This window comes from Equus asinus, chromosome 30, assembly GCF_041296235.1.
Source record: "Equus asinus isolate D_3611 breed Donkey chromosome 30, EquAss-T2T_v2, whole genome shotgun sequence".
In the NCBI taxonomy this organism is placed as follows: domain Eukaryota; kingdom Metazoa; phylum Chordata; class Mammalia; order Perissodactyla; family Equidae; genus Equus; species Equus asinus.
In genome coordinates this window covers 624769-649841 of record NC_091819.1, presented here as the reverse complement: position 1 = coordinate 649841, position 25073 = coordinate 624769, and the positions used below count along the sequence as shown (strand labels likewise).

At 56.5% G+C, this 25073-nt stretch overlaps 1 protein-coding gene across 5 annotated transcripts in view; it reads right to left on the bottom strand.

The window, feature by feature from the left end:
• SYT2 (synaptotagmin 2) overlaps window positions 1-25073 on the bottom strand; it is a 103121-nt gene that overhangs the window by 15627 nt on the left and 62421 nt on the right. The window contains exon 1 of one of the 5 annotated variants that reach the window (XM_070501548.1): window positions 23222-23349. The exons of the other annotated variants lie outside the window; for them this stretch is intronic. The gene's annotated coding sequence lies outside the window, so the exon portion shown is untranslated. Of the gene's footprint in view, window positions 1-23221; window positions 23350-25073 lie in introns of those variants that run through there. 5 annotated transcript variants of the gene reach the window in all.

Sequence of the window (25073 nt, the reverse complement as noted above, 5' to 3'; positions counted from 1 at the left end):
AGAATTTTTAAGGTAAAAGTAAGACTTTCCTCCCTGCGTGTTAGGGATGAGTTCATTCTCCTCTACACTCCGGGTTCTTCGGGGAGAAATTTTGGGAGCTCTGACGTTCCATCCCTTCCTTTAGGAACCTGAGTCCTCACTATGAGCCTGCTCTCACCCTCGAGCACAGCTGGTGACCTGTGCGTGGATGCAGACGCATCTTCACTCGCTCACCAAGCATTTATTAAGCTCTTACTATATACCAAGATAAAACAGCCTTGATTCTAAAACTTGTCTTGAAATGAGAAATGAACGTCCACCTCTGGGCGGCTGACACTCCCCTCCAGTTTGATGAGAACTACAAGCAGCCACATCACGAGACAAAGATGAGTGTCCAGAGCCCTCTGCCATCTCCCTCTCCCCTCATACTGTCCAGGATCCCCACGGCCTTTCTTTAAGAGAGCTTTATTGAGATATAGTTCACATACCACATAACTCAGCCATTGAAGCTGTACAGGTCAGTGGCTTTCAGTATGTTCACAGAGTTGCGCAACTATTACCAAAATCTAGTTTTAGAACATTTTCACCACCCCAAAAAGAAACCCCATACTCATATTATCAGTCATTCTCCATTCCCACCCTCCTCCCAGCCCTAGACAACCACTAACCTCCTTTCTGCCTCTATCGATTTCCCTGGTCTGGACTTTTCGTATAAATGGAATCACACAATATGTGGCCTTTGCGTCTGGCTTCTCTCACTCATATAATGTCTTCAAGGTTTATCCATGTCGTAGCCCATACCAGTATTTCATTTCTTTTTATTGCCAAATAATATTCCATTGTATAGATAACCCATTTTCTTCATCAATTTATGGACATTTAGGTTATTTCTATTTTTTGGCTATTATGAATAATGCTGCTATGAACGTCCACGTAGATGTTCTATGTGGGCACATATGCTTTCATTTCTCTCGGGTAATGAAAGAAGTGGATCACTGGGTCATATGGTAACTCTGTGTTTGACATTTTAAAAAACCACGAAACTATATCCCAAAGCAGTCGCGCCAATTTATGTCCCCGCCGGCAATGGTGAGAGTCCCACATTCTGCACATCCTGGACAACACTTGTTATCATCTGTCTCTTTGTTCACAGCCATCCCAGTGGAGGTGAAGTGGCAGCTCACTGTGGTTTTGATTTGCGTTTCTCTAATGACTAATGATATTGAGCATCTTTTCATGTGCTTTCTGGCCATTTGTATATCTTCTTTGGAGAAATGTTTATCCAAATCCTTTGCCTATCTTTTAATTGATTATTTGTCTCTTTACTATTGAATTGTAAGAGTTCTTTATATACTCTGGATACCAGTCACTTGTCAGATATATGATTTAAAAATGTTTTCTCTCATTCTAGGGTTATCTTTTCACTTTTTTGATGGTGTCCTTTGAAGCACAAAAATTTTTAACTTTGATGAAGTCCAATTTACCTATTTCTTTTGTTTCCTGTGCTTTCAGTGTCATATCTAAGAAACCATCACATAACCCAGGGCACAAAGATTTACTCCTATATTTTTTACAGGAATTTTGTAGTTTCAGCCTATTCATTCTGAGTTAATTTTTGCATGTGTGTTTTGCATATGGATATCCATTTGACACAACACCATTTGTTTAGAAGACTATTCTTTCCCCACTGAATTGTCTTATAAATGTGAGGGTTTATTTCTGGACTCTCCATTGCACGTCTGTCTGTCCCTGTGCCAGTCCCACCCCACCTTGATCACTGTAGCCTTGTAGTCTTGAAGGCAGGCAGTGTGAGTCTCACAACCTTATTCTTTTAGGAAGATTGTTTCAGCTGTGCTGGGTCTCCTGTATTTCCACATGAATTTTAAGATCAGCTCACAGATCAGCTTATTTCTGCAAAAGCCAGCTGGGATTTTGATGAGGATTCCCCTGAATCTGTAGAGGAACTTGAGAAGTATTGCTCTCTTAACAACAGGAAGTCTTACAATATCTTCCCATTTATTTACTATCTTCTTTAATTTCTTTCCATATTGCTTTGCAGTTCTCAGCATACAAGTCTTACATTTCTTTTGTTAAATGTATTCTTAAGGATTTGATTCTCTTTGAGGCTGTTGTAAATAGAATTGTTTTCTTAATTTGGTTTTCAGATTGTTCATTGCTAACACATACAAATACAGATCTTTGAATATTGATCTTGCGTTCTGTCACATTGCTCAGCTCACTTATTCATCTAACAGTTTGTGTGTGTGTGTGTGTGTGGATTCCTTAGGATTTTCTATATTCAAGATCATGCAAATGGAGATAGTTTTACATCTCTCTTTCCAGTCTGGATGCCTTTTATTTCTTTTTCTTCCTCAATTGCTTTGGCAAGAACCACCTGTACAATGTCGAACAGTAGTGTGGTGAGAGTGGGAATTCTTGTCTTTTTCCCATTTTGGGGGGAAGCGTTCAGTCTTTGCCCATTAAGTATAATGTTATCTGTGGGCTTGTGTAGATACCATTTATCAGACTCAGCTCCCAGGGGCGTTTGTTCTGGATTCGCCCTCCTAACCATGCCCCACCTGGCAGTCCTACCCCCGCCTGCACACAGCCCCCCACCACCTCCCTCCATGCCGGGTCCCACAGCACCCAGCCCCTCCCTCACCCTCACAGAGTGGGCAGGAGGCACCCAGGCTGTAGAGAGGATGGCCGTGACTCCCAGGAATGCCCTCCGCTCGCCAGGTGACGCCAAACAAATCTTTCTGAAACTTGATTTCCTCGAATAAAAATTGCAGAAAATAATACCTACTTTTTGAAACTTCTGTGAAAATTAAAAGCATAAATTTGATTGTGTCTGGCACAGAGATGGTGTTCAAGAAATGTGGGTTGGACCTGAATCTGAGAAGTGTTCCTGAGCCTCTTTTAAGGTGTCTAGAAGTGGCCTTGCACAGCACAGGACCCGAGATCCACACTGGGTGTGACCTTCTCTCAAAGAGCTGAAAAACCCGTGGGCTGAGAGAGACTGGGCTACTGCGAACCGCCCAGGAACGAAGGGGCTGCACGTCTAGATGCTCAGGGAGCCCACAGACCGGGATACAAAGTGGGGGAACTGCATCTTAAGAGGCCTTAAAGTCCCAGAAAGGGGGGTTGGACTTCCTTCTGTCCCCAGCAGGAACCGTCGAAGGTTTCTGAGCAGAGCGGTGGGCGATCTGTTAAGAGTGGGGCTGTGGGAAGATAGGTGGGCAGGGAACGGAGGAGGTGAGGCTGGGGCAGGAGGCTGGCAGGCTAGTCCAGCAGGCAGCCGGAGATGGTATGGACCCAGACCAGGTAGCATGGTGGGATGGAGTAGAGAGGACAAATGTGGGAGATATTCATTTGTTCGTTCACTCATTCAACTCATGTCATGGTCCCTTGTGGAACTTACCATAAAGTGGATATTAAATAATTGCATATAAATGAATGTAATGTTGTAATTGTGACAAATGCCACAAAGGAGAGACACTTGGTGGTATGAGTTTATATTGGGGCATATTTGACCTAATCTGGAAGAAGAAAACTGCCTTCCTGGGGAACCAATGGTTGAACCAAGACCTGAGGGATGACAGAGCAGTGTCCACATGAAGAGGAGAGGAACCAGCAGCCCGAGCAGCAAGAAGAGCATGTGCAAAGGCCCAGGGGCGGGACACGGTGTGTGAATCCAGAGCCTGAGGAACAGAGCGGTCGGAGCAGAGGGAACATGGTTGAGGCTGGAGGACAGGCAGGGCTGGGCCAGGCAGTAACTTTCAGGCCACAGCAGGGAGTTCCGTCTCCACCCAGAGAAGCATGGGGAGCTGCTGGCGGGTGTTAGGGCGCGGACAACATGTGCAAACTCACATTTCAAAAGTTTCACTTTGACCGTCGTGAGTGAAACAGTCCAGAATGGAGCATGACCCCAGAAGCAAGAGGGAAAAGAGCCGAAAATTGCCAATAATGAAAGTCTCGTCAGCCCCAAGCCCTGATGAAAAGCAAGACAGTGTTCCAGGGGCATCAGGGGGGAATGATGCCTGGCTGCCAGGAGGGCACAGGGGCCGTTAACACAGCAGCAGCCACAGGTCGGGGGCTCATCTGGGGCCTGGAGCCGGACACCCTTTTAAATCCATGAGGACAAAGCCGCCCAGACGGCAGGGAGCAACGAAGCTGCCCGGGAAGGCGGCTCCTGAGGGAAGGCCGGCGAGGGCACTGGGCGCCCGGCTCAGTCACACGTCCGGTCACAGCGGAAGGTGCTCAGACCAAAAGCCCTGGGTCGTCCCGGCCCCCCTCCTGCTCTCGCCCCCGCGTCCGGGGCATCTCCAGACTCAGCTCCACTCACACTGTTTTCCAAACTCTGCCCCTTCCCACCCCTCCACCTGGAGTCCCACGACAGCCACATGTATGGCCACCAGGTTGGGGCCTGTGTAAGAAGAGGCCAGAGGGCGCGCGCCCTTGCCCCTCATGAGGACACAGAAGAAGGGGCCGTCTGCGACCAGGAAGAGGGTCCTCCGGAACCCCCGCGCCGCCACCCGATCTCGGACGTCCAGCCTCCGGGCTGAGAGATTAGTGTCTGTGGTTGGCAAGCTGCCCGGTTTAGGGCATCTGTTGCTGCAGCCGCACTGACCCAGACACGCACCCCGTGCTCTCCTGCGCGGCGCCCCAGGACCACCACACCCTGAGGGCGGTGGGCGCCCAACAATGCTCAGCATCACCCGGCCCTCACCGCACAGACCCCTCAGCGCGCTCCCCTCACTCCCCCGCCTCCCTTCACGATGGACACTCGAACCCTCCATTTCCACAGGGCCGTGGCTCGCCCGCAACCCCATCACCCTTCTCGCTGTTATTAGGAGCCATTGAAGAGCACTCTCTCAAAATGCCCCCACCCCCGGCCAAAGCACAGACCTTCGCACAGCTAACTGCCCTCTCCTGACCCCGTTCCAGCCGAGGACGCTCCTCCTGTCCGAGCCCAGTCCCTGGCCTTGCGGGATCCCTCTGACCTCGCCAGGGGCCTGGGCGATCCCTCTTCCGTCTTAGGCTCAATTCCCTCTGCTGGGTCTTTCCCATTTTAAAACACCACCAACCCACCGAGGACGACCCCCGCCCCTCCTGCCCGCTGCCTGTCTCCCTTCCCTTCAGGCCACACTCCATCACGTGGCCTCCTTTCCTCACCGCCTCTGCCCCGTCAGCCCCTCCACGCGGCTCTCTGTAAAGTCACCAGTGACCGCGAGGTCCTGCGCCCAGTGGCCTTTTCATTCTGGTCGCACTTGACCCCCTCCGTCCCCTTGGACAGCACTGCCCGCTCTCCCCCTAATTCTGACTGCTCCTCCAGCCGCCCCGAGCGGTCCTTCTCAGGCCGGCACCCCGGGGGTCTCCTCCATGCCGGCCTCAGCAACACCCCCATTCTGGGGTCTGCCAGAGCTCGACTCACCCCTGAGCCCCAGGCCCAAGGTCCAGCTGGCCCCTGGATGTGTCTGTTCCACCCCCCAGTATCTACTCTTGGTCACTGCCCACCAGTTCTGGACGTGCCACCAAAGCAATCTTCGTAAAACGTAAACTGACATGTCATTGTGGTTAACAGCCACCCTGGGGACACAAGCCGAAATCCTAGATGTGGCCTTCGAGGCCCTCGTGCTCCTGTCCAGCCTCATGTCCTCTCCCCTCCCTGGGCCTCTAACACCAACCACATGGGCCGCCTGTCATGTCTTCTAATACCATGTGTTACCCCCCACGCGTCAGGCCTCTGCACACGCCATGCCCCCAAATCTCCAAGTTAGTGCCTGCACAGCTTTCTCAGCTCAGCTCAAGCAGCACCTCCTCAAGGGAGCCCTCCAGAGCACGCCCAGGCTCCCAGCCCGGCCAGACGGAGGCCCCCCGACGCTCCCACTCTGTCCTGCTGCTTGCAGCTCCCACACGGCTCCTGATGACTAAGCAGACAACCACTGCAGCTCGGGGGCAGGGGCGGGCGAACGAGGCCACAGGCCAAATCCAGCCGCCAACTTATCTTTGTAAATACAGTTTTATTGGGCGCAGCTGCTCTCCCGTTTACATCCTCTCTCTCTGGCTGCTTCCGCACCACAAGAACAGAGCTGGGTAGTTCCGCAGACTGGGCGGCTGGCAAAGCCTGAGATGCTCACCATCTGGCCCTTCAGAGAAGAACTCTGCCGACCCCTCCCTAGCGGATGTCACACCGCCCGGCACATGACAGGCATTCAACAAACGTGCAGCTCCAGGGGCAGATTTCCACGTGGCCAAGTCTGCAGCTCAGTGAGGTCACCTGTGTATTTAAAACTGCAGTCCCCACCCCCAACCACTGCCACCTCTCCCCTCCCCTCATTCGTTTTTCTCCAAGGCTCCTGCCACCGACTGACACACCATACATTTTCTCCATTATCTGTCCGTCTCCCTCACTAGAAGCTAAGATTCGTGAATGCAGAGATTTTGACCAGCACATAGTAGGTCCTCAATAAACACATGCTAAGGTGTGGGTGGAACCGAGACCTCCTCTGTCTACAGAGCCCGCGCTCTCCGGCCCTCAGACCTCGCCGGGTGTGAACGTCTGTGATGTCACCAACTATTTCTACAGCACGTAAGCGTCTGTGAAAAAAACAGACTTTCATAGTCCCTCTTCAGACAAGCGTACAAGGTAGGTGTTCTCATCGCGACTTATTCCACCCGGAGCTAAGGAAACACAGACGCTGAAGACTTGGCACCAGTTCTCAAGACTCCTGTAGGAAAATGGCCAGAGAGGTGAAGTGACCTACCCGAGGGCACACAGCACGGCCTGGGCGCTGTGCTGGGAGCCGATCGAAGTCTCTGGACCCCAGTCCGGTGCTCCCTCCCCTACAGCACGGCTGCCCCTCCATCCCGGGATGATTTCCCACCCTAGGATGCAGGGTTCCTGGGCCTGAGCGGGGACAGAGACAAGAGCAGCACAGAGGAAAAGGCAGATCGTTGGAGATTTACTGCTGCCGCCGCCGTGCTCATGGCCCAGCCTGCAGCCCTGGGGAAGGTGGGCAGCTGGGAGGTGGAGGATGACGGATGAACTGGGGCTCCAGGATGGTGGACTCCTCTGTCTGGTGGGAGCTGCTGAGCAGGAGAGCATGAAACGGCACCACTAGGCAGAGCTGGTGTGGGCATGGCTGCCGCCCGGGGGCAAGCTGGGGGCTGGGGAGGCGCCCACTCTGGGCTGCAGAGGGAGGGGTCTGGAGGCCGTCAAGGGAGCAGATACAGGCAAGGGAGGAGGAAGGGTGTCCAGCCACCACCCTGTCCCCAAAGCCTCGCTCAGGGGTGGGAAGTCAGGCCCAGGAACTGGCATTTTACGGGCACCCTTCCCTCTGATGCAGGTGGTCAGGGGTCACGCTTTGGAAAACAGAGCTCTAAGAGACACGGACGGACAAACTTGCCAGAGGAAGTGAAATAGGCCCCAAGGGCTGGGCCACCCTGGCCGCCGCCCTCCACCATCAGGGCTGCAGGAGGAGGCGCAGGCCCCGCAGGTTCCACCGTCTCAGCTCTGTTCCAGTCAGTCTGCTGGGGCGAGGGCACAATTCAGAAAGAAGGCAAATTCTGCCCAGACCGGGAAGGGGCCTGCCCGCAGGTGGGCAGGAGAGTCAAGCCTGGATCTTCCTGAATCCACGTCTGCTGCTCTCGGGCTCTCTGTCTTGCAGCCGAGGTCAGGGGGCCAGGCTCAGGAAGGGGGTCTCCAGTGGTGGGGCTGATGCGAGAGGAGCAGGGCGGACAGAGGCTGAAGAGCTAAGTCGGGGAGACTGTAGACAGGCATTCTCTCCTTCCACCAGCCCCCGCTGCCATCTGTCCGTCTGTCTGTCCAGGACACTGCTAGGCTCCTGGGTCTGTCTCAGACCCCCGTGCTCCAGACGCTGCCGCTCTCCTCCGGGGAGGTCAGTCCCACCTCTGGGCTGCAGCCTCCACTCGCCCAGCCGTCTCCACCTGCACAGACCTCCCCGGGGGTCCCCGCTTGACCTCCCCCCCCTCCACGAAGCCTGCACTCTACCCGAGAGTAGCAGAGAAATGGTCGTCTGGGTCAGCTTCCCTGGATGCCTGGCATGGCCCCAGGGCTGGGAGCGGCTGCACCAGGAGGGCGGGGTGGGGGGGGAGCTCAGGCAGTGGGTGTGGTCTAGGGTCCTTGCACCCCCAGGACCACGCTGGGACCTCAGAGCTGAGTTTGCTTCTGCCAGCCCCTCGTGGGAGCGCACTGCTGGGGAGATGCCACTGGACCCCACAGAGGCCACGCCGCACCCTCCACCCTCCTCCTCTGCCCTAAGAGGGTCGGCAGCCCTGACGCCCCACTCTCCCTCCGGCAGGTGTCCGGGGTCCCTCAGTGTCGTCCCGGACGAGACTCCCATCAGAAGGGGCCCCTGATCCCACATCAAGTGAGTAAGTTTGATCCCCACCCCAACCAGTGCACACTCGCGCACACTCACCTCCACGGCCACCCGACCGACTAAGCGTGACTCGGGGACCATGCGCTTGTGTGGATGACCCCACTCGGCCCGGCCCCGGCTCATGCAGATAATGGAGAGAGAACTGGACACAACTTATTCAGTCTTTCCCAGCATTGTGTTTGCAGAAGCCAGAGTAACAAGACGGAACTAGGTTAACCGGCAAGATATTCTCGCTGAAGCTACAAAAGATCAACCCTCAAGGATAAATTTGTCTTTAGTTTTTGTACCGATGCTCCGGCCCGACATTTGGACCTGGGAGGCAGAGGATAAAGTTCTAACGAATTCATTTTCCGGCTCATTTTGAAAGTAAATTCCCCATTTCCATGAGTTCCCTGTGTACCAGGGCCGGATGAGCCTCCCTGGTCATCCGGGGCCACCTGCACTCCAGAGCGAGGTGGCCACTGCCCGCGCCCGGAGGCAGAGCCTGTCCTGGACCGGCTCTGGAGGAGCGACCCACTCCATGGTTCCCGAAGCTGGAGAGTCCTTCCCGGGGTCTACCTTCAGTCTCTCCTGCTGTGGCGACACTCATTTCCCTTCTCTGGCATCTAAGATCAGGTCCCTTGAGGGGGGCCCGGGGTGGAGGCCCCAGGCTTGAGGCACAGAATGCGATGGCCAGGACTGAGCCTCATTCTGACACTTGGTCACCGTGCGCAGCCTCCAGCCGGTCTGTTGGCCTCCCCGAGGCTCCACTGGCGCATCGTAAGCGAGCGTGAGCCGCCCCTGCTCTGCCGGCCTGTGAGGCTCACGGGATGGCTCCTCCAGTCGGAGGCCCTGTAACCCTGCGGCTCCCACCCGCGTGCGGCATCTCTCTGAACCGAGACTCCGGGGGCATATTCTCAACCACAGACAAGTACCACCCCGCGCTGTGAGAGCCGAGGGGAACTCAGACGACACAATCCAAGCCCTGGTTTGAAACATGAAGACACCGAGGCCCCAGAGGGACGGGAGTCCCCTCGCGCCGCGCAAGAAGCTTGGCTAACGGAGGCAGAGCATCAAGGTGTCCAGCCCTCACTCACTGCTGCTCTCGCCCTCGCTCCAACCCTGGGAAGCCCCTCTGGTTCCATTTTCACCCTCCGATAACTCTAGCGGGTAGGGAGTCAGTGGTGAGGGGCAGGGACGCCCGGTCAGGCCAGGCCCCAGACCCTCCCCTCCGCCACCCCAGCCAGGACCACAACGTGAACCAGGAGGGAAGAGACCGAGGAGCTGGAGTCCAGACTTCCGACAGCCCAGCATCGGGGACAAGCTGCTGAGTCACCGTCCAGCCGCCTGGCTATCCCAGAGCAGCCCGTTGGGGCTCAGTCTGCCCCCAGATCTGCTGCATTCCCTCCTCCTCCTCCCAAGACTCAGAATCCTGGGCCCTCATCCACAGTCCCCCCTTCCCAGCCGCTACAGTGTCTCCCAACCCACAGCAGCTCTCCTGGGCTGGAGGAGAGGGTCTTCCATGGCTGGGCCTCAGGGGCTCGGGAGTGGCTGGGGCCCAGAGTGGGTGACACCTGGGAGCTTGGGGACCAGCAGGCCCCGGGCTGCCTGGCATAGGTTGTGGGAAGTGTGGGGGGTGTCACAGGGCCTCGGGGGCCCTGTGTGTGTTGCGAGTGTGGGGCAAAGGTAGGCCATGGCGCATGGGCAGTGGGGGGCTGGTCTCGGCGGCGGCCATGGCGCATGGGCAGTGGGGGGCTGGTCTCGGCGGCGGCCAGGGAGCATGGGCAGTGGGGGGCTGGTCTCGGCGGCGGCCATGGCGCATGGGCAGTGGGGGGCTGGTCTCGGCGGCGGCCAGGGCGCATGGGCAGTGGGGGGCTGGTCTCGGCGGCGGCCAGGGAGCATTTGCTGGGGGAGAGGAACTTAGCAGAGACTCCCAACATAATCCACTAGGATCACGGCTCTGCCACACGTGGAACACACGGTAACTCCCAACACGGTCCCCCGTTACCCTTCATGCCAGATGCGCATCTTCATTTCGAGCTAAAAACCATGAAAAATGGATGCCTCTTCCTGACCAAATGTTACAAGCTTTGAACACACTAGGTCTGCAGAGTTCTGCCAAGTGGGGACCGGGGTGAGAGGTCTGGGCTGAGAGCAGACGCCTGTTGATGTGAGTGTGAGCGTGTGTGTGAGTGAGTGTGCGGGCGAGTGGGTGTGGAGGAGCGGGGAGCCGCGGCCAGGCGGCAGGTGCCCTAGCTGGCTCTGAGGGGAACATCAGAACCAGCAGCCTCCTCCCCAGCCCCACTTCCTGCCTGGGGCCCGGCTCGGGGAGACCTAGGGTGCCCCACCCCCTCCACCCCCCGCGCAGACAAGGGTACCCCCCCAGCAGCCAGCCCCCACGAGGCTGACTGACTCCCAGGCTGGAGCCAACACTCACAGCCTGGAAAGGAGGAGGGGGGCAACCTGGCGGGATGGGGCCAGAGCCGCTGACGCTCCACCAGCCACGCGGTGCAGCCGAACTTCGAACAGCCACGTCTGCTGGCCGCGGTGCCGAGGGGAGGGGCCTGCTCTGCAGCTCTCAGGCCCGGCCGAAGGGACACAGCAGGAGACCCGGAAGGGCCTGTGTGTGTGACGCCACGTGTGTGAAAGCCACAGAGAATGTGTTAACACGCACGCACAGGCACCATGAACGTGTGTAAGCAAGCGTGTAAATGTGTGTGCACTATGGCCGTCCGCGGGAACGAGAGAAGCCCCAGGGAAGGGAAGGTGGGTCTCGGGCACAGCGCGTGTCCAGGAAGCGGGGTGACATGTGCTTGGACAGCGAGTCACCTCACAGGACCACAGAGCCTCAGAGTTGGGGGACACCCTGGGCCACCAGCCGCACTGCAGCATCCCCGTCCCCTCCTGGGGTCCCTTGGGGGGGCATGAGGCCTGGGCATCGGAGGACCTGGCGTCTCTCCCCATCTTTCCACCTTTGGAAAGCGGCCCGCACCCCCCAGGTGGTCCCTCAGAACACACGACCTTCTGAGATGTTTGGAGTCTTTGACCTCCGACCCGAAGCAGCGCCAGGTGTGGTGGGGCGGGGACGAGAACGTGGACATCAGACCACGGGCTGGGTCTGAACTGACACCAGCTCGGGCATCCTGGGCGATGGGGTCGTGTCTCAGGACCATTTCCTCAGTGACAAACCAGGGCGGGTGGCTGTCCCACATGTGCCCTACAGAGTGGACCCCAAATACACACACGTCTCCTCCCTCGGCCCTCCTCCTGGCGGGCTGGCTGCGCCCACGCTGATCGTGCACACAGTCAGACCTTGTGTCCCCAGCGTGAGGGCTGCAGTGCGAGCCAGGCCAGGGGCTCTGACGCCAGCCCGCTGTGCAGGAGGAGGGGGCCAGGGAGGGCGTGCGGCTGACCCTGAGGATGCTCCCTGTGTCCGCTGGCTCCTCTCAGAGAGACCGCGTCTCTGCGGCCGCGTCAGTCACTGTGTGCGGGCTCGGCTCCCCGTGGGCCGTCTTGTCTAGCTCTGCATTTCCCGCCAGGCCCGCTGGCCCTGTCCAGGAGCAGCCTGGCCGCTGGGCTTGGCAGCAGGTAACCGGGAAGGGGGAGGCCTCCTGTGCGGCACCATTCCCTCGGGCACGCGCCGTCCGCTGAGCTCCCGCCTCAGAGAAGGGGACAGAGACCCGAAGCTGGAGGCGGCCTGTCACGGCCGGACCCTCCCACCCCAGGGCCTGAGCGGACCTCGTCTGGGTGGGCAGGCCTGCTGTCTCGGACTGCTCAGCAAGGAGGAGACAAGTGGAAGGCGTGAAGCCCATGGCCTGGGTTAATGAGGGGCGGGCAGACGCTGTCGCCATAGCCAAGCTGGAAAACAACCCCTGGCCTGTCTGACCATCTAAAAACCCACTCTTCCACTTGACCCTCACTTTCACTTACTCCCCAGCCTCTGCCGGGCTCCCTGCCCAGCACCGGGAATACGAGATGGACGAGACCCAGCCCGTCCCCACGCGGCTCGAGGGGAGACGGGCAGACTCGGCCCCGTGGACGTGGACATGCAGCTGACGGGAGTGCCCCCATTGGCGGAGGGACAACCGAGGCTCAGAGATCAACCTGCCACAGCCTCCCAGCAAACAGCCCAGCTAGCAGGTCTAATGGGGAGCAGGGGCTCAGGAAGGCCCTGGGCCCAGAGAGTGGGGGTGCAGGGGAAGGAAGGACCCTCCCCCGAGGGCATCAACTGCTCAGCCCTGGGAGGCAGGAACTGTTGTTCCCACTTTACAGATGAGCAAACTGAGGCTACGCGGGGTTTGGGGGAGGGCACTCACGCAGATCCCTCAGGGCGCAGCGCGTGTCACCTGGGGCCGAGCTGGGAGCTGGGCGCACTCAGAAGAAAGCTCTCAGCAGGGGGCGGGAGCCAGGCCTGGGGAGGGGTCAGCCTGGGAGGATGCAGTCTGTGCCTCCCTCCTCCCAGACACTGGGCTGGCCCCGGGGAAAAGGACATGCCTTTCACTGTCCAGACGGAGATGCCCATCACCGCCAACACCTCTGACAGCTCGTGGTCTCGGGAAACCCAAGTGGGTCACGCAAGTCCCTGGGGCGCGGTTATACTCCCCAAAGAAGCCAAGGTTCCCCTGCCTGACCCGGGGCCAGAACAGACACAGGAAACAGGGCCGGACCATGTCCTCAAAACGCCAACAGGCTGGAGGAGGGGAACGATGCGGGAAAATTCCAAAATGGAAAGTCCCAACTTGGAATCCTATGTGGATCCAAACCCAGGAGGCAGCGCCACTGAGGACAAGGAGGCAGGAAGCCCCCAGGGCAGCCACATGGGGCGGACTGGCCTCAGGGTCAGTCTCGGAGCTGCCATGGGCATTGGGCAGGCAGCTCGACCTCGCTGGGTCCTGCTGCTCCATCTGTAAAACGAGGATGAGCACGTGCCTGCCTGATGGGGTCACGAGGCTCCGCGACAACGTGTGCAGGCGTGACGGGATGCCTGGGGCTGGAATGGCTGCAAGGAGCACGGGAGCTGCAGTGGGGAGAGGCGGCGGGCCTCCGCTAACCACCATCAGGGCCCAGGTTAAGCTCAGCGCCCTCTGTGTGCCTCCCGGCAAAATGCAGGCCTGTGCGGCCACCAGGCATCTCTTAAAAACCGTGCTCACCACCCACGCCCTCAGCCCAGCCCAGCAGCTTCTGAGGCCCAACTGCGGGCCAGCTCCTCTCTTCCGAGCCATTGCACTGTCCCTGGTTCTTCCCTGTGTCCAGGCTCGGCCCTCCCAGACACTCACGCTGTCCGTCTCTCAGCGTCGCCCGGCCTCTCCAGCTGTGCCTGAGTTTTCAAGTTCTCAGTGTGAGGGCCTGACCCCGCCCCCAGGGAGGTTAGCAGAGCCTGGGTGTTCCTCCTCCAGCCACCACCCGCTTCTGCAGACGCCGGGACGGGATGCAATGAGGCCAGATGCCCCAAGGTTGCCCAGACACCCTGAGGGCAACCCAGCAGAACCCCAGCCGTGCCAGTGGGCCATCCAGGTAGCCGCGTCCAGCAGGCAGCTGGGGGCGGGGGTGAGGCTCAGGAGTGGGGGGCTGTTGGGGCCGTGGGTCTGGGAGTCATCAGCACGGGGTGGGGTTGGAGGGGAACAGACTGTCACCTGTGGGGAGGGAACCAGACATGGGCTTCAGGGCACATCAACATTTAGAGGCTCCATAGAGGATGACGACATGCAAGGGAGAGTGAGGGACAGCCAGGGTGGGACGAAAGGCAGGAAGAAGAGATGCTGATGCGTGGTCACGGAGGCTGGAGGGCGGTGGGCAGTGACAGAGGGGACAGGGCAGCCTTAGGGGCAGTTTCTTTAAATAATAATAAGTTGTGCACTTTGTGGAATCTAAATTATAGCTCAATAAAAAGAAGGAAGACCGTGTGGAGGAGAAAGAGCTATGAGCTGCCCAGCAGTCCCACGCTCAAGGCTGTGGGCAGGAGCTTGAGCGAGGCCGCGCAGTGGGAGGACGTCAGGCCCCGCGAGGGCGCAGCCTCCCCCGTGAGGTGCAGGTGCTCCGCTGAGGGAGCACGGGGTGAGGGCACAGAGAACCCTGGAGGACCACCCTCAAGAGGCTTCCTGGAAGAGGAGCACGGAGCCCAGGTGTCAGGGGAGACAGAGACGGGCCTGGCGGGCGATGGCCAGGTCCAGGCAAGAGACAGTTCTGGGAGGCACAGCCGGGGGAGTGTGACAACTACAAGACATGACGGCACCGCTCACAGCCACCACCCTGGAAGGCGCGGGGACCACAGCTGCCTGGAGCGGATGAGCCACACAGGGAACACTGCCCCCGGCTGGAGAGACCCCACCTTCTGGGAGGCACTCCACAGAGCCTGACCCAGGGCAGGAAAGGCCCCCTGGGTCCCTTGCCTGGGAGCTGAAGCCTCGTTCTGCACCCACCAGCAGACATTTGAGAACAGGCCCCCGTCTGGCTAGGAGGGAGATGCCCGAGGCACCAGCCTCCCCACCCTGGGCCCGAGGAGAGCGGAGCAGAAAGGACACAGAGCGTCCCCTTTGTGCGAATGGCGACACTGCCTGCAGAGCTGCCCGGAGGAAGCACGTCCAGCAACACGCATGACATCCCGCAGCTGCAGGGCCCAGCCACCCAACCATCCCGAAGGTCCGCACACAACATGTTTGACGGCCGAGGACACTGAGCGCCAGAGGGAGGAAGGACTCACCCAAGGTCACAGAGTTAGTGGAAGGAGACCGGCCGGCAAAATCCTCAGGCTGGGAGGGTTTACAGGTGGGTATCACGTGAGCATCCCGGGCTCCTGGGCCTCAGGGCTCAGCACCCTGAGCCGTGGCCCCTGGTGGAAACTGTAGCTTTAACTGGAATTCCCGGTGTGGCCCCGTCAGGCCCTGCGTCCCTGGAGCTGGTGACCGGGAGCAGCACTTCACCATCTCCACACGCAGAGCTTGTCTGTTCCAGTGTGTCTATTTTTCTGTCACCTGTTCCAGCTCCTCGCACCCCCGAAGCATGAAGGACTGGGGGCGTCTAACCCCAGTTTCTCCTAACAGCCATCCAGGCTCTTCCTGGTGGCCCCGCTTCCCCTGTCAACGTCACCTCAGAGTGAAGGCTCACACCACATCTCCGTGGCTCAGAGGCACCTCCGCCCCTGCCCAGGCGCCACTCTGTGGTTCCCCACAAAGGGCAGGTGACCGGGGTTCCTCTGCTCCCCCTCTGCAACTTCAGCACAGTGAGAGCCGGAGGCAGAAGCTGAACTGACCTTCTCGGGGGGACTCCCTCTTCATGGTGGGTGAGGATAGATTCAGGCTCAAAATGAGGGAGGATGTTTGCATAGTCAGCACTTTCAAAAATCCTAATGAGACAGTGGTTTCATAAGGTAATGAGTGTCCTGTCATTGGGGGTATTCAAGCTGAGGTTAGACCACTACTGGAAGGGATGTCATAGACAGCTGGCTTAGAGGAACTTCAAGGTCCCCCTTCCAATCCTGAGAGTTTCCGGTCTCTGCCATCTCCATCCTACCCCTTGCTGTCAATTGGCCCCATTTGCCTGGGCAGTTCGTCCACAAGAAGCCACCACCCCAGGGGCCAGCCCAGTGGCGCAGTGGTTAAGTTCACACGTTCCGCTTCTCGGCGGCCCAGGGTTCGCCGGTTCGGATATGATACCGCTTGGCAAGCCATGCTGTGGTAGGCGTCCCACATATAAAGTAGAGGAAGATGGGCATCGATGTTAGCTCAGGGCCAGTCTTCCTCAGCAAAAAGAAGAGGATTGGCAGTAGTTAGCTCAGGCCTGATCTTCCTAAAAAATTAAAAAAAGAAGAAGCCACCACCCTACTTGTGAGGGGCTCCACGGTTCTCTTTACGTCATCACTACTCTTGCAGGAATGGCTTGGGGACATTAAAATTAAACATAAAATAGAGACCAGACTTGAGAACTCCCCAAGCAGGCAAAACCATTTAAGCCACGTAAGCAAAACTGCATCTGGCTTATTTCGTGAACAGAAGCAAAACTTGCGAGGTTACTTTTTATAAATGCCTCTGACAATCATAAAGGAAACTTAAGTCATGTTCTTAAAAATAGTAGGAGATAATCACTCTTCTTTTTCTTTGCTGACCCCCTTCACGCATTTCTCCCACCCCCCACCCCCACCTCTGGCAACCACTAGTCTGTTCTCTGTATCTATGAGCTTGGTTTTGGTTTTTATAGATTTCACATATAAAAAAGATCATAGTGTATTTGTCTTCCTCTATCTGACTTATTTCACTCAGCATAATGCTCTCGAGGTCCATCCATGTTGTCACAAATGGCCAAATTTCATCCTTTTTATGGGTGAATAATATTCCATTGTCTATGTGTATGCCTATGTGTGTGCGCGCACGTGGGTATCACAATTTCTTTATCCATTCATCCTTTGATGGACACTTACATTGTTTCCATATCTTGGCTGTTGTAAATAATGCTGCAGTGAATGTTGGGGTGCATATATCTTTTCAAGTTAGTGTTTTCTTTTTCTTCAGGTAAATACCCAAAAGTGGAATTGCTGGATCATATGGTAGTTCTATTTTACATTTTTTGAGGAATCTCCATACTGTTTTTCATGGTGGGCTGCACCAGTTTACATTCCCACCAACAGTGCACAAGGTTTCCCTTTTCTCCACAGCCTTGCCAACCCTTGTTATTTCTTGTTGTTTTGATAATAGCCATTCTAACAGGTGTGAGGTGATAGCTCATTGTGGGTTTGATTTGCATTTCCCTGATGATTAGAGATGCTGAGCATCTTTTCATGTAGCTGTTGGCCATCTGTATATCTTCTTTGGAAAAATGTCTGTTCAGGTCCTCTGCTCGTTTTTTAATTGAATTGTTTGTTTTATTTGCTATTGAGTTGTATGAGTTCTTTATAGATTTTGGATACTAACCCCTTATCAGACAGATGACTTGCAGATATTTTCTCCCATTCCGCAGATCGCCCTTTCATGTTGCTGACAGCTTCCTTTGCTGAAGCTTTTTAGTTGGATGTAATTCCACACATTTGTTTTTGTTTTTGTTGTCTCTGCTTTGTGTGTGAGATCCAAAAAATCATTGCCAAGACCGACGTCAAGGAGCTTACCGCCTATGTTTTCTTCTAGGAATTTCATGGTTTCAGGTCTTACATTCAAGTCTTCACTCTGAGTTGACTTTAGTGTATGGTTTAAGATAAGGGTCCAGTTTCGTTCTTTTGTATGTGGCTGTCCAGTTTTCTCAACATCATTTCAGGAGAGACTGTCCTTTCCCTATTGTATATTCTTGGCTCCTTTGTCATAAATTAACTGACCATACATGCATGGGTTTATTTCTGGGCTCTCTATTCTATTACGTTGATCTGTGTGTCTGTTTTTATGCCAACACCATACTGTTTTGGTTACTACAGCTTTGTAATAGTTTGAAATCAGTGTGTGATGCCTGCAGCTTTGCTCGTCTTTCTCAAGATTGCTTTGGCTATTCAGAGTCTTTTGGGGTTCCATACAAATTTTAGAATTATTTTTTCTATTTCTGTGAAAAATGCCATTGGAATTTGATAGAGATTGCATTGAATCTGCAGATTCACTCTTAAGCAATTCGAGATGGGGAAACCTCGACCGCAACGCGCAGCCGTTGTAAAGGGGACACAACCTCTTCCTTTCCGCGTCATAAGCCACCCCGCGACGTCAAGTCCCGAGCCTCATACCCGTCTGCAAATCTGAAAGCTCCCAGTTCATGAACTGTTCCTATACGCACCATAAACTCTTACTAAGTAGGACCCATTGACTTGGTGGTTTTACTTTTGCTATTTCCGGAGTTTGGACAAGGCTAGGGCAGGATGGAGGAAACAAGGCCAAGGCCAGCGCAGGGAGAGGCCGAGCTCCAAGGGGCCGGGAACGCACAGCACTGCCACCACCAGGTGAGTCGGGGACACCCTGCAGGGCAGGACTCAGTGAGCTGAGTCTGGACCCAGATGAGATTAACAGCCAGCTCTGGTCTCCTGATGGCGGTTGGGGGGGGCGTCCCCAGCTCAGCTCTGAGGTTCATCAGAGACAAAGGTGAATGCTGATGACGTGTCACGGCAGGCAGCTCGTTCAGCGCACAGAGCTTAAAAATAGTGAGACACCAGGCATCGGGGAGGTGAGCTGGCGACCAAAATTCCAGCTCATCATACCAGAGGCAGGAACAGCCATCCTGGGGAGTCTGAAAGTACCACCGGTGGAAGGCAGGCTGCTGGGCCATCGCCCGTCTCTCCGGGTCAGTGTCTGCCAGATACGCCACACCCTGCTCCAGGATGGGAAGACCGAGGCCCCAGGAGCATGCCTACAGGCTCGGTGCAGGGGTAAAAAGAGATGAGAGACAGTGACAGACACCTGCCCTGGAGGAATTCAGAGCCCATCTGCCCAGAGACACTCCCCTCAGTTTCCCTGGGTCTGGGCACCCCTCAAAGGGCCTTTACAACACCTTTCTTGTCAGTCCAGGGTGCAGGCCTTGGGACCAGCCAGCCTTTGTTCCAATCCTCCCACTGTTGCCTGGCAGCTCAGTGACCTCAGAGAAGTCACATCCCTATCCTGGACGTGCTTCCTCTTCCGTAAAATAGAGACCCTCCAGATCCCCACCACACGGCGTTAAACGCTCTATCCGCTGCGTGACTGGTGGGCGCAGTCCCTGGAATGCAGTGGGAGCTCTGACCGGCAGACCCCAGGAAGCAGGACCCGGGGAAAGTGCAGGATGGAAGCCGGGGAGGGGCGGAGGCTGCCCTGCTTGGTGCTGCCGGATAGGGTTTGGAGAATTCAATTAACTCTCACCGAAAAAGGAGGGAAGAAGTGAGCTAGGGGGACGACTGACTCACACGCCGAGCCCGATTCCGAGTCAGCTGACACTCTCTGGGCACCGTGCGCTGAGCACTTTCCCATAAACAACCCCAAACCAGGAAGGGGGCCGAAGCTCAGCGGCCAGGCAGGCAGCTGACGGGTGCAGTGACTCCAGGGCTGCAGGAATCAAGAGAAGGGACGCCAAGGGGAGTGGGGGCTCCTTCCCGGCTCAGATCACAGAAGATGGTCTCCAGCCCATGGCTAGGGCTCCGCGAGGGACAGAGGACTGCGGTGGGGGCTCCCCTCCCTCCCACGCACCCCCCACCCCACTCGGCCCCACACTCGCCCGTCCACACCCTGGGAGGGGGAAATGTCACTGAGCACACAGACAGTGACCTGAGGCCCTGGATGTCCAGCGCAGGCTTAGCTCCTGGGGGCTCAGGCTGCTGGGGAGACAGCACAGAACTCCCGTGGGAGGCGAGAGCTGGGCAGCACCATGGGATGATTTATCCAGCCCCTGAATGATCAAAGGGAAACCAAGGCCCAGACACGGGACATTACTTTCCAGGTCAGTGACAGAGTCAGAACCAGAATCCAGGACACCTCCCACCCCCGACCAGAGCCCCAGGTCCCCTGCCTCTCCAATGCCGCATTGGAAGCCTCATATCCAGGGGGAACTGAACTCAGCTCAAAGGGACATGAGAAGGTCCTAAAGCTGCACAGCAGGTCAGATGGAGAAATGAGGTGTCTGGTCATCTTTCCCAGGATGCAACAAACATTTATTGAGCACTGACCACAGGCTGGGAACTCTCAGACCTCGTCCCATTTAAACTCACATGTGGACACATGGTGGTACAGGAGCCACGGCCCAGCTGTCAGGGTCAAGTCCTGCTCCATTAGTCAAGTTATTTGATGTCTCTGAGCCTCAGTTTCCCCATTCATAAAATGGGAATAATAATAGAACCCACCTCATGGAACAGTGTGATAATTAAGGGGATAAACCATGTAAATACTTAGAACAAGGTCTAAGGACAGCTACTTTAAAAAAATATATACCATTTGACCCAGCGACTACGCTCCTGGGTGTGTACCCAAGAGAAACGAAAACATACGTCCTCTCCAAAACGATTACATGAATGTTTACAGCAACATCATCCCTAACAGTCAAAAACCAACACAAATGTTCGTCAACTGAAGAATGGATAAATAAACGGTGGTATGTCCATACAGTGGAATATTATTGAGCAATAAAAAGGAATGAAGTATGACACACGCTACAACATGGAAGAACCTTGAAAACATGACGTGAGTGACAGAAGCCAGTCACAATAGGCCATATATTGTATGATTCTATTTGTACGAAACGTCCAGAGCAGACAAACTTACAGAGACAGGAAGTAGATGAGCAGCTGGTCAGGGCTGGGGGGCGGGGCTAGGAAACGACAACTGATGTGTCCAGTCTTTCTTTTGGGCGAAAAAAAATGTTCTGAAATCGGGCCGTGGTGGTGGTCGCACAACCCTGTCACTATACTAAAAACCACCAAAAAATTCTGTACTTTAAATGAGTGAACTGTATGGGATGTGAATTATATCTCAACACAGCTTGTTTTAAAAGTGAAACATCTATATACTCTTGTAAAATAAAGTGTCCATCGCAACTTAGAGAGGAGGTGAGGGGGTCGGAGAGATCCAGAAGTTGCCCGAAGCAGGGCCTGTGGCTCCAGGATGTCACTTCAGTCCAGGCTCCTTCCTGAAGCTTCTCCTGAGACCCAGTCCAGCCTGGACTCCCAAATATCCTGGGAAAAGCCTTCTTCTCTCCCGCAGGACACGCAGGAAGTTGGCCCTGCTGTCCCACCTAAGTCCTTCCAAATTCCTGAGGGATGTCATTCTGGGGAATTTGGGGTCAAGGCCAAGGTCACAGGAGACAGGAACCAGACCGAAGCTCAGGCCTTCTTTAGGGAGCCCGAGGAACGGGGTGGATGAAATAATGGCCTCTAGGACATGAGCTCACAGCTGACCTTGGCGGTGACCTTGGCAAACCAACCTCATCTCTGGGGCTCTTGGTAAAATGATATTGGGGTACAGCTCTGAGGAAGGCTCTGGAAGTGGCATTTCCAAGACCCCAAGTAACTCTGAAATGAAGTGGCCTCCCCTCTCCCCACCTGCCACTCACCCCAGATGGCAGCCGGGGGGATATGGGGAAGTAGGCATCCTTGGTTGCTGGCTTGGGGCTCTGCAGCCTGGTCATCCCTGTGGTCCTTGGCAGAGGACCTTGGTGACAATACGTAAGACCTTTGGTCTATCATCGACCCAACACTGTCAGCAGGTCAGGCTGGTGCCCCTCCCACCCCAGGAAGGGGGCAGGCGAGGGAGGGACAAGAGCGCTACCAACCGGGGTGCTTCACTCATCCAGCAGGAAGGGTGCCGAACGTGACCCTGAGTCAACGCCCCGCTTCTGGGCAGCCCCCGCCTCCTGCCCTGCAGACAGCCTGGCCGAGGGGGCAGGAGAGAAGGGCTCCCCTTCTGTCATCCCCGGAAGGCATCGCCTCCGTCTGTCTGGGGGCTCCCGGCCAGGCTGTCCCAGCTGGAAGGACATGACCTCCTGTCCTCCTGCTCTCTGCTGGTACAACTGCAGACCACGTCCAGACACACTCCAGCCCTCTGCTAAGGAGCACTTGGGGACACAAAACCGCCATCCCTTTTCCTGGCCAAACGAGGAGGAGCAGACACGGAGAAACAGCAGATTCAGCCCAGAGCCCCAGCGTCCTCACTGGGACATCTGTCCACCGGGTTTGGTGCCATTTGTAGAAAGACCGACAGGGCCAGAGCCTCAGCCAGGAAGCCACACATGTCACAGAGCTGACAGAGGAGGCGCATGTGCGTCCGCTGGGCCCTCTGCTTTTCCAGACCATCACCCACCTCCCTTGATCCCCAGGACGTCTTGGCGGAGGTGAGAGCGACCTTTCTGCACATTTTCAAATGGGGACAACAAGGTCCAGAGACAGGAAGGAGCAGCTTGCCTGGGGCCACGCGCAGGAACCGATCAGTGAAGTCACCGGATTCCGGCACCTCCCTAATCAAATCCAGTCGCACCCTCGCCTCCCCCCACTCCCAGCTCCCGTGCTGTTTCTTTATCTCCAAAGTGTCCCTTTCGGTTTTAAGAAACAACAACAGCTAAATCTTTACAGGGTCTTGTGCCAGGCACTTCCTCTTCTTGGAGCTTTATATAAATATGAGTACGTTAAATCCTCGTGTGAACCCTGAGGCATACAAACTATTTTAGTTCCATTTTAAAGATGAGGAAGCTGAGGGTCTTCAACAACTCAGCCAAAGGCCCACGGGAGCTGGCATCTGAGGTCTTAACACAGCGCAACGGTGCCGAGCACCTCTGAGGCTCAAGGCTGCACACACACACACACACACACCCAAAGACGGGCTGGGGTCCCAGGGCAGGCTCTGGGGTCCGCTCAAGTACACGGAACACAGATGCTGGCTGTCCACTGAGTCCAGAGCTGGGCTGTGCTCCACCCAGGGGCCACGCTGGGGGGCCAAGGGGACAGGTTGCAATCTGTCTCGAGCAGCCAGCTGCCCTCAGTCCCAGCCCCAGCCGAGCGGTGGGAGCAGGTTGAAGCTGGCTCGGAGCTGGCAGCCTTGGCCGCCCCACTGCGAGGGGTGGCTCCAGAGACCCCTGCCAGAGCGGCCTGCAAGGCTGCAGCGTCTCTCCCAGCAGGAGGGCTGACTGGGCAGAGGTCGGGCCAGGGCCTCCTTCTCCCGTCCGCCCTGTGGCCCATGCTGCCCCAAGCCCACAGTGGAGGCAAAGCTGGCCCCCACGGGGGAGGTCACTCTGCTATCTGGTCTCCAGGGACTGGCAGCCCTGCGGATGGATTGGGGAGCCATGGGACCAGGTTCCGTCTTGGTGGCAGCCCTGACCTCTAGGAATGTCACTGTGTGGGTCTTTGGGGCAGGCATCAAAGCCAGCCAGGAGCATGACCCTGCGATGGGAAAGCCTCCCGTGCCTCACACCAGCCCGTGGGCTGCAGAGGAGCCCCATGACCTCACCTGGAAATGCCTCTGCTTCCAAACGCCCCCTTTGTTAAACGGTTGAGACACGATTCCACCAGCAAGCAGCAACCATAGATGCCGTTACAGCGGACAGCAGCTGCCTCGGGTTCGAGAATCTCATTTCAGTGGGGAGAAGGCTGTGGACTTCACCCCCCAGCCCCCAGCCCCTCCCCGACCGCGGGACCCAGAGAACAAGGGAGCCGGACACAGAGAAGAAAAATGGAAAGATAACCACACAAAGGCAGGGGAAAAAATCATTCACAGCCTCTCTTGACCTGCCAAGGACTTTCTCCACGTCTTTCCCTGGGCTGGAGGCCCAGATAAGGAAGCAGCCTTCTTGCAGCCTCTGCGCGGCTCTGCCTGGGCTCCGCTCAATGGGCCATCTGCTTCAAGGCCTTTCTGCAAAAGCTTCAAAAGTCCCATTTCTCCAGGGAGCTGGAAGCTGGGAAGGCGTCAGCCCCAAACAATAGGAGAAATTTATTGGAGACCAGGGCTGCCGGGAGGCCGGCCGTGCAGGCGAACGGCGATACAAAGGGTTATTTAATGCGGTAAATCCGAAGGCTCCTCAGAAGTCAAGAGCTCCCGGGGGAGGCCCCACACTCTGCAGCCTTCCTTTTCAGAATCACTGGCCCCCCTCCATCCCAGGTCAGACTTATTTCCCGTCCTTTGCCACCGGGCAAATATTGACTTTCTTTCACCCGCAGCGTTGCCAATGGAGCTGAGAGCAGCGGGCGGGCTATTGTCTCCTTCCTCCGCGAGGGCAGGGCCAACTGGGCCAGGCTGGGCAAGAAAGCCAGGGAGGGGATTGTGCTCCCAGCAGGAACCCCTGAGTTTTTCTATCTTTGATTGTGTCTTTCTGGCCGCTCTCCCTTCCCAAGCCCATTTGGGTTTATTTCTCCACGTTTTGGCTCTCCTGCTGCCAGGTGGCATGTCCGACCCGAGAGAAGCAGCAGGCGCAGCTGGCAGACCTGGAAGAGCTGAGCCTGGGAGGAAGGTCCCTAACAGGGGGCACCCTGATGGGCATCCTTGCCCGGCCCGGGTCCTCAGTGTTCTGACCCGTGCCGTGGGAGGGCCAGCCTCCACAGTCCATCTCGGTGTCTAGGCCAGGGAGCTCCCTCCTCCCCATGACCCACGGCCTGTGGCTGCAATCCAGGCGTTTTCCCTCGTGCTCTGCCTTGAGACGAGATGGAAAGCAACTGCTCAGGGCTTCACGGGGAGAGTGGGAAGAGCCAGGGCGAGGCCCACAGGTGCAGGCACAGCCGCTCCTCGTGCTGACAGGCCCTGCGAGACTCCCCCTCTCCAAGCCTCAGTTTCCCCACAATCAAAATCAGAGACTGGATGAGATGAAGGCAAAGGTCCCTGTCAGCGCCCCTGCCGTGGTTTCCCTCGCCTGCACACCTCTGCGGGCGGGACTGAGACCTCAGCACAGCCCTGTCCTCACGGCTGACCTTGACCTCAAGCCTCCCAGCTTGTCCTCCTCATAACGGGGCCTCCTCTCGGCCTCCGTGCTTCTCTGTGACAGACGAGGACCGTACACGCAGACTCCTGCAGCCTGGAGTCAGGGCACAAGGCACAGTGGTGACAGCTGCAGGACCGTGGACTCTGTCCCCGCCCTTCCTCTCACCGGAGCCCCCTCTGTGACGTCACAGAGCCTTACAAAGCCCATTCCTTTTGCAGCACCCAATTCAAACCAAGAACTCCTCACATTCCAGGAGTTTTATGTAAACCGTCCCCACATAATCTTCACAAGAACCCAAGAGGTAGGTAATATCATTCCCACGTCACAGACGAGGGAACTGAGGCTCAGAGAGGTTAAGTAAGTTGCCCAAATTCACACAGCTAACAAGGA